This window comes from Ziziphus jujuba, chromosome 5 (assembly GCF_031755915.1).
Source record: "Ziziphus jujuba cultivar Dongzao chromosome 5, ASM3175591v1".
Taxonomy (NCBI): Eukaryota; Viridiplantae; Streptophyta; class Magnoliopsida; order Rosales; family Rhamnaceae; genus Ziziphus; species Ziziphus jujuba.
In genome coordinates, this window is record NC_083383.1 from 21699066 (window position 1) to 21708327 (window position 9262).

A 9262-nucleotide genomic window follows, 5' to 3' on the forward strand; every position below is an offset into this window, starting at 1 on the left:
AGTTATCATCATTTAAAGTTTGGAATTTATAAAAAGGAATATTCTAGTTAAATCTCCACCATTGATCAAAAGAGGAAATCAAGGCAATTTGAAGGCCAAGATAAAAACAACTGGCAATAATTGGTTAATTTATCATTAATGAGGCACATGTCATGTCACATGCTTCATTAAGGATAAATTAGACTAATTAACTATTTTTTTAAGAGGAATTAGATAAAAGGAAAGTAGTAGAGAGCAAGTAATATCAAGTTTTCTTTTTACACATGAAATTCGTCCAACCCTTTTCATGGTCTAAAAAAGGTATCTTCCAAGACTCGGACATTGAAAATAAAGAGAGAAAAAGATTCCCAAGGCCCTATATATATAGCCCCCACCACATTGAAGGAAGAGATACAAGTTTAGAGAGTTATTTAAGAGTTTTTAGGAGGCTTAAATAGAAACAAACCAAATTTTGGGAGTTTCTAAGATTCTCTTAAGGGTTCTAGGGTTTTAAAGTTTTAGAAGATCAATTAGAGAGCTTGGAGGAGGCAGAGAGACGTGGGCTTGGTTGGAGAAGAAGGCTACGACTTTGAGAGCTCTTGGAGGAGAATTTCTTCAATAGTTTTTATTCTCCTTTCCTTTCTCTTTAATTGTGAATCTTATTACTTTTAATAATTATGGATGTTGAAATTATTTTTACCATGAACTAATTTTCATAGCTAGGGCTATGATGTAGCCCTAACTATGAAGGTTTTAATTATTTTAATATATGTTGTGTTTTATTTAATTAGTAATATGTTTTGTTAATAAATCATTGGTATACTTAATGCTTTCATAGGTTGGAAGGAATGAATGATTTTAATAGTATTTGAGCTTGGAAAAGGATAATATTATGGATCTCCAATGATTTACATGAATGCATAATTGATTGGAAAATAGTTATGTCTCATGCCATATTATTTGCTTAATCTATGCTTGATGAATTTGCATGATTTGATTTATAGGCCGGAAGGAATAAATTAGGTTATGTGAATATTATCAATTGTGAGTGGAAACTACTTTTGATTAATTTTGTGATTAAGTGTGGTTAACAAAATTACTAGTTAATTAAATTCACATATTTAAGTAATTAAATTGGAATAGTTAGTGGTGAAATCAAATGCCCTAGTATTCATAATTATTCAATTCTCTCTCTTACTTGAAATTTAATTTAGTTTATTTAGTTTTCAATTGCCATCTTAAATTTTAGTTCAAATATTATCAAAACCTAATTATCTTTGGTACTTAATACTTAATCCCTTGGGTACGACAACCCTATTTTTCCACTTTATTACTTGAAAACGATTCGTGCACTTGCGAGTTGATTTTACACATCAGGTGGTTCCTCCATCTTAGATTATATGTGTTAGAATATGGATTATTTTGTTGGTTTTGAAAGTTCCCTAAAAAATTAATATCATCAGAACCAAAGGGATTTCCAGTTTGGCAATCCACACTATTATGATCATAAGCACAACATAAATCACAAACTAAAAAATTATTAGTGGATTGGATAACATTCACCCCTATTTGACAAAATTGAGTGTGTAAGGTCTTCATGAATTGGTTTGTAGGTTGAGCTCTTAAGTTGTTAATATTAACCTCTTCCATGGTCTTTACTTGACTTCTTCCAGTTAGACTCCTCTAACTTGGATATTGGTAGTTATTATGGGCTATCTCTTTAATTAATTCAAATGCTTCAAATGGCCTCTTCTTCATTAAAGAACCTCCTGCAGCTGCATCTACCAATTGTTTGTTACCATAATCTAAACCATTATAGAAAATTTGTACCTATATCCATGTTGGAAATTCATGATGTGGGCATCTTTTTAATAGCTCCTTGAAACGCTCCCAGGCATCATACAAAGTCTCTTGTTCCCATTGACCAAAATTATATATATCACTTTGCAATTTCGCGGCCTTTGATGGGGGGAAAAAATTTGTCTAGGAATTTTACCTCCATAGCATCTCATGTAGTGATAGTATGATACGCTCACGAATGCATGTATGGTAGTGAGATGATGATTTTGAATCCAATGAAATGACAAGTGAATAACGGAGATGAATAGAAAAACAATTGCAAGGAACTTAAAACATGAAATAAAAATTAAAATAAAATAAAATATATCCAACCAAGACCCACTACCTATTTAGAGGTAGGAACCTATGGTATTAACTTATAACCCTTTATGATATGAACCTAAGACGACCTGCTCCTAAACCCGTATTATATTAGTCCGGATCTAATTATGTTTAAGTTCTAATGGTCACCTCAACCCCTAACCAACCTGTGATTAGAAACCTTGGTATATTGAAGATGCCACAATAGGTGATGGATGTCCTATTGATAAATCAAAACTAAAACACTCACTTTCTAATGGTGTTTTGGGTGTTCAAAAGAACAAACAGAATTCAATCTCACAAATTAGTTTCTGCATAAAATTCAAGCTTGATTTCTCATTGAAAATAAGCCTTCAAATAGGCTTTGAATGGACAAAATAAAACCCTAAAAGGATTAGGAAATTTCGGCCAATGTAGAATCCAATTAGGAAATTGCCTAATTTCACACCTTTTCCGAATCAAATTTGGGTTAATTAATTTCCTTATTTTGAATTAGAAATTAATTAATTTACAATGAAAATAATAAAATAATAACTTTCCTAAACTTATTTTTCCAGCGAATTAAAAAAAAATAATGGTAATTTCCTAAAATAAAAAGCAGAATCAACTTAGGAAACTAAAATAGAATCTTTTTGACTAAGTTGACTTTGACCAATCTTTAACCAATTTCAGCTCCAAATAAGCTTCAATATGGTTTTTAGGATGCCAAATAAGCTTATTATGGAGTCTCACACGTTACCCTTGCTTGGAAGAAAAAGAAAAAGCCAACTTAGCACAATACAGTAAAGCCAGCACAAAATACAACAAAAACCAGCCAAATTTACTAGCCCTCTTGAGAATGAATTACCTCTTGGATAAAGGCAACAGGTTTGATATTAAATCTCTTAGTTTGAGCCCTAGTGATCAGTCCGGTCTTCATCCGTATCGGGTTAGCAACCTAGCGGGCTATCGGTTGTGCAGGTTCGGGTGGAATCACATCACTTTATCTATGGAAGATAAGAACCATAAATATAAAGACACTCTCAAGTGAGTAACTTGGAGGTCCAAGAATAATGGTGAAAAACCAATTCTCAATAAGAGAAAATTTCATTCAAAGAAACCAATCTCTTTACAAATGGAAAAATCAAATCCTTAAATAGAGTCTGAGACTCTTTAGAAACCCTAACAAAGCGTTAAATATTATTTTGACTTATTTTGAACCAGCTAGAATTACCTTACATAGTTATTACACGTCCAAAATTACCAAGATAAAATTAAATGCTTAATTTAACCTAGTTGGGCCTAGCTAGCATCAAATTACATGGCCCGGACTTTCTAAAATACATGGTCTCTTAAAATAGCACCAAAACAGCCCATTTTGCAATTTTCTCTAGCCCATTTTATAATTCTCCAAGCCCAAAACGTCCCCCTTTAATTTTGGCTTTCCAAACCAAAAACACTTGATCTTGGGCTGTCGAATAGTTGTTCTTAAACTTAGAATTCTCAAAAGTGGGTTTGGTAATGTCCTCCTCTTTAAACACATCAAGATCCTTCATGAATGCAAATAAGGCCTCCTTGAATCTTTTGGCTTTACTTCGAGTAATTGGGCCTTAAGACAGCTAAAAAGGATCGTTGGAAGTATGATGTGCATCATAGTACCTTTAGGTAAAGAATTTAATTACACTTTTGCCTTGTCTCTAAGAGACCAAGGAAAAGCATCATCAGAAACACCATTTTGTTTAGACATATCAGACAATTGAAGAAAACTAGAAATATGCATGTTAGGATTTTCATGAGGCAAACCACAAAATTGAACATTATTAAGCAAAGAAGTAGTAGATGCTTCAATTTTAAAATTGTTTGCTTCAATGGGTGGTCTCCTTAAGCAAGACAAATCACCAACTTTCTTATGAGCGGCATACTAGCATATGGGCAAATCATCCTCTCTTTGGTTGGCCATTGCACCTTCTTGAGTTCCTTGGTCTATACGTATCCAAGTACCCCTTATGGCTTTTTTCTAGGTGCTCGTTTGTTTTCCAAGTCAACTTCCTCCTTCAATTCTTGATTGCCACTATGACTCATACACAGCACCTAATTCCTAAAAAGAGAGCAAGAAGTATAAATTAGAAAGGTAATTAGAAAATTAAATAAGGAAATAAAAATTGGAATCCTAATGTTGCTAATTAATCCAACAATTAAAATCAATTAGCAATAAAGAAAAACAAATAATAAAAAAAATACTGAAACCCTAAATATGCTAAACTTGTAACCTAGACACCAATAAATTGAAAACATAATTTTGGTTTCAAGTACCACAAAATAATTATTAAAATTTAAAGCAAGTTGGCCAAACAAGCAAATAATTAAACCCTAGCATGCAACACTAAAACCAAAATTAATAAATAAATATAAAAATTTAAAATAAGAAAATAATGTTTAAAGTACTACTAAACCCAATCCGAATTAATGTTAATGCCTTAATCACCAGTAATAGCACCAAAAACTTGATATGTAAAATCAACTCACAAGTATACGAATCGTTTTCAATTAATAAAGTGGAAAACTAGGGTTGTCGTACAAGGGATTAAGAATTAAGTACTAAAGATAATTAGGTTTTGGTAATATTTGAACTAGAAATTAAGATGGCAATTGAAAATAAATAAACTAAATTAAACAAAAGCAATCAATTAAAATTAGATCAATTTCAAGTAAAGAGAGAGTACATTTAATAATTATAAATACTATCCATTTGATTTCAACATTAAATATTCCAATTTAATTACCTAAACATGTGAATTTAATTAACTATTAATTTTGTTAACCACACTTAATCACAAAATTAATCAAAAGTAGTTTCCACTCACAATTGATAATATTCATATAACCTAATTTATTCCTTCCGGCCTATAAATTAAATCATGTAAATTTATTAAGCATAGATTAAGCAAATAATATGGCATGAGACATAACTATTTTCCAATCAATTATGCGTTCATGTAAATCATTGTAGATCCATAATAATATCATTTTTCAAGCTCAAATATTATTAGAATCATTCATTCCTTCCGGCCTACGGAAGAATCAAGCATACCAATGATTTATTAACAAAACATATTACTAATTACATAAAATTCAACATATATTTAAGTAATTAAACTTTCATAGTTAGGGCTACATCATAGCCCTAGCTATAAAAAATTAGTTCATGGAAAAAATAAATTCAACATCTATAAATATTAAAAATAATAAGGTTCACAATTAAAGAGAAAATAGAACAGAAATAAAAACTATTGAAGAAATCCTCCTCCAAGAGCTCTCCAAATTGTAGCCTTCTTCTCCAAGCAAGCCCACGTCTCTATGCCTCCTCCAAGTTCTCAATTGATCTCCCAAAACCTTGCCCTAAAACACTTAAGAGAACTTAAGAAACTCTCAAAATTTGGTTTGTTTCTATTTAAGCCTCCTAAAAGCTCCTAAATAACTCTCTAAACTTGCGTATCTTCCTCCAATGGAATGGAGGCTATATATATAGGATCTTGGGAACCTTTTTCTCTCTTTATTTTCAATGTGGGAGTCTTGGAGGGCCGGACGAACTTTATATGTAAAAAAGAAACTTGATATTACTTGTTCTCTATTACTTTCCTTTTTTCTAATTCCTTCTAAAAAAAAATAGTTAATGAGTCTAATTTACTCTTAATAAAGCATGTGACATGACATATACTTCATTAATGATAAATTAATCAGTTATTGCCACTTGTCCAAATCTTGGCCCTTGAATTACCTTAATCCCATCTTTTAATTAATGGTGAAGATTGAACTAAAATATTCCTTTTATAAATTCCAAACTTTAAATGACTAGAACTTTTTACTCGCAGCTTTGAATCAAAAAATAATGTGATATTTGAAATCGTCAGAATTAAAAGGATTCATATGACATCCACTTCCATCAAGAAATTCGTGACAGAATCTTTATGGAATCTTTTAGGAATCTTCGTACAATATTTTCAATGCTTGTTTCGTTCGAGCTCAAATCTTGCTTTCCACCATAATTCGACCCAAAGAATCCATTTTTATTGTTGTTTTCTTAAAATTCTTTCTCCTTCACCTCGATTAAGAAAAATACATAATTATGTATCTTTCCATAACAAATTAACAAATGTTAAGCTATAAATATGGTATAAAATCATCAATATTTAGGCCTAAAAAAAAAAGGAATCCTAACTTGTTTAGTCACTTTACATCACTAGTGTCATTCAGCCATTGTAACCCATAGGGATGGGGATGTTAAAATGTAGGTAAACTTAGTTTTTGAACAAGCAAAGTGCTAGCAACATTTGCACAACTACCACCATCAATTATCACACTCTACATACCTTGTCTTGGATTTTGCATTAGTGTGAAAGATGTTCTCACGTTATATATCCTCCTCATCTTTGTACAATATGAATGCTCGTGTTGCCACCAAATTCAATCCTTCATCATATGTTAGCTCTTCCTCATATCCACAATCATTGCACTTGAATCCTCGTCCTCAGATTCTATTTCTCCACTCCTTTGTATGGCCATTGTTGATGAGAATCCACCCGTGCCCACACAACCAACAACCCATTAGGGTGCTGACTCGATACTGATGAAGACCAGGACAATCACTAGGGCTCAAGCTAAGAGATTTAAGGACGGCCTTGTTGCCTTTATATAGAGAATAATTCATTTTCAAAAGGGCTTGTCCATACTCGAAGGTATACGGCCTATTTTGAGCATACAAGTGGTGGAAGCTGATATGGATCCAAGTAGCTGTTTTCGTGCAAATATGGACCCTGAGCAGCAACAAATGGTTCCAATACTTCATGGATTCAATGAATCTAAGAGGTCATGGAATCAAGTCAAGGCAGCATCAAAGGCAAACAAAATGGGCTTGTGTGCATAGGAGTTTTGGCCATCTTTATTGTATTTTGTTGCTGGCATTATTGTATTTTGCTGAGTTGGCATTTTCTCTTTGATCCAAGCAAGGGCAATGTGTGGGACTCCATGATAATCCTATTTAACATCCTACAAAGCATAAGGAAGCTGATTTGGAGCTTAAATTGGTCAAGGATTGGTCAAAATCAACTTAGTAAAAAAGATAGCATTTTAGTTTCCTTATTTGATTTCTACTTTTTGTTTTAGGAAATTAGTCTTTTATTTGGTTTTTATTTATTTATTTACTGGACAAAACAACTTAGGAAAGTTATTATTTTATTATTTTCATTGTAAATTAATTAATTACAAATTCAAAATAAAAGAATTAATTAATCCAAAGTAGATTAGGAAAGGAGATGAATTTCGGCCAAGCTAGGTTTCCTATTCTTTGGTGGTCGGTTTAACCTAGATAATTAGGGTTTTATTTTGTTCCCTCCTAGCCTATTTAAGGGCTTATTTTTGAAGAAGAACACAGCTTTAATAATATTCAAATTATTTTGTGAGACTGAATTTCTCTTTGTTCTCTTTGAACACCTAAAACACCATTAGAGAGTGAATGTTTTAGTTTTGAATTATCAATAGGACATCCGTCACCTATTGTGGCATCTTCATTATACTAAGGTTTCAAATCACAGGTTCGTTAGGGGTTGAGATTAATCCATTAAAATCTGAACTTAATTGAGATCCGAGCTAATATAATATGGGTTTAGGAGCGTGTCGGCCTAGGTTCGTATCAATTGTCCTTCGATTTGGACATTGGCTAGCTATATGTTCCTTAACTTGACACTTAAAACACATTATATCACGATTACGAGAAGGGGTTGAATCGGACTTACTTGATTGGAGTAGCTTAGAACTTTCGACCTTAGCTTCTGTTTTTAGCCTTGAAGTTGTTTTGAAATCTTGTTTGGCTTTGTTGGAGCTCCATGGATTGGTTGTGGATTTCCAACAGTTTGGTGAGTAGTACCCCTCCTCTTGAGTTGTTGCTCTAATTTGATTGCCATATGCAACATCTCCTCAAGATCCATATATTGGTGCAAATCCACTTGGTTAGCGATTTTCTTATTTAAACCTGCAACCATTGTAGATTCCTCATCCTCCAACATATTAACTCTAAGCATAGAGTCTCCATCTCTTGGTGGTACTCCTCTACCCTCCTTGAACCTTGAGAACAAGTTTGTAACTTTTGATAAACATTACGACAAAAAATGGCTAGATATAAAGCTCTTTCTCATTAAAGTTTTCATCTCCCCCTATGTAGAAATTAATTCTTGGCTAGCTCTCCTCCTAGTAGTGCATTCCTTATCCCACCACTTTAGAGCACAACCAAGAAACTCCACGCTTGCTAGCCTAACCTTCTTAGATTCCGAGTAATCGTGATAGTGAAAAACCATCTCAACTCTTTGCTCCCACTCAAGGTAAGCTTCAGGATCCATATTACCATGGAATGAAGGAATTTTGAGCTTGACACTTCCATTATCTTCCCCACGGTTCCTCCTTTTTTTACTAGTTGAATTGACCTTTTCATCTTCCGATCCATCTCCATCGATTCTACTAGTATGTTCTCTTTGCACACCTTTTCTCCTATTTCTTCCAACTTGAAGGGTGGTTTGCTTTACAAAAGCATCCATCCTTGATTTGACTTCATTAATTTCTCCCTTAAGCTTTTTTATTTCAGCCTTTAGTTCAACCTTGAATTCCACCTTGAGCTTTTCTGTAATGTCACTAACTAGAGCTTGTAAAACGTCTTGGATCAAAATCTATTTTTTTATGCCAATAATTCTAGAAAAAGATTAGTAATAAAAGCATAATAATATAAAAGATCCTCACAATTTCACTCCCTCACGTGTTTCAGTCAATTAAAGTCTTAACACTCGTGTTTGTACACTAATTTGGCTTTTACCCTCCAATAAACTCACACTCTCTTGCCTTTTTCCTCTCTTCATTAAATCTATTGGTTCGTTGCAAACTAAATCCCAAACAATACTAATTTGAAAATTATGTCCAATTAACTTATCAATAGAATTATCTAACTTAGAAAAAACAAATTGACCAAAGAATTGAAACAAATTGACCACAATAACAAATTTGAAAATAACAAGTGATTTATTTAGATAGTAAAAAGACAATTTGAGATGACAAAGAATCAAGTCAACCAAAGAATCAAAGAGTAAGAAAAAAATCCCTT

General features: G+C 32.6%; 1 non-coding gene across 1 annotated transcript; it reads left to right on the forward strand.

The window, feature by feature from the left end:
- The first annotated feature begins 1825 nt into the window (after positions 1–1825).
- LOC112491880 (small nucleolar RNA R71) lies at positions 1826–1931 on the forward strand. Its single transcript, XR_003056218.3, has one exon. It is a non-coding gene; the product is annotated as a small nucleolar RNA R71 (small nucleolar RNA).
- Positions 1932–9262: the final 7331 nt, after the last annotated feature.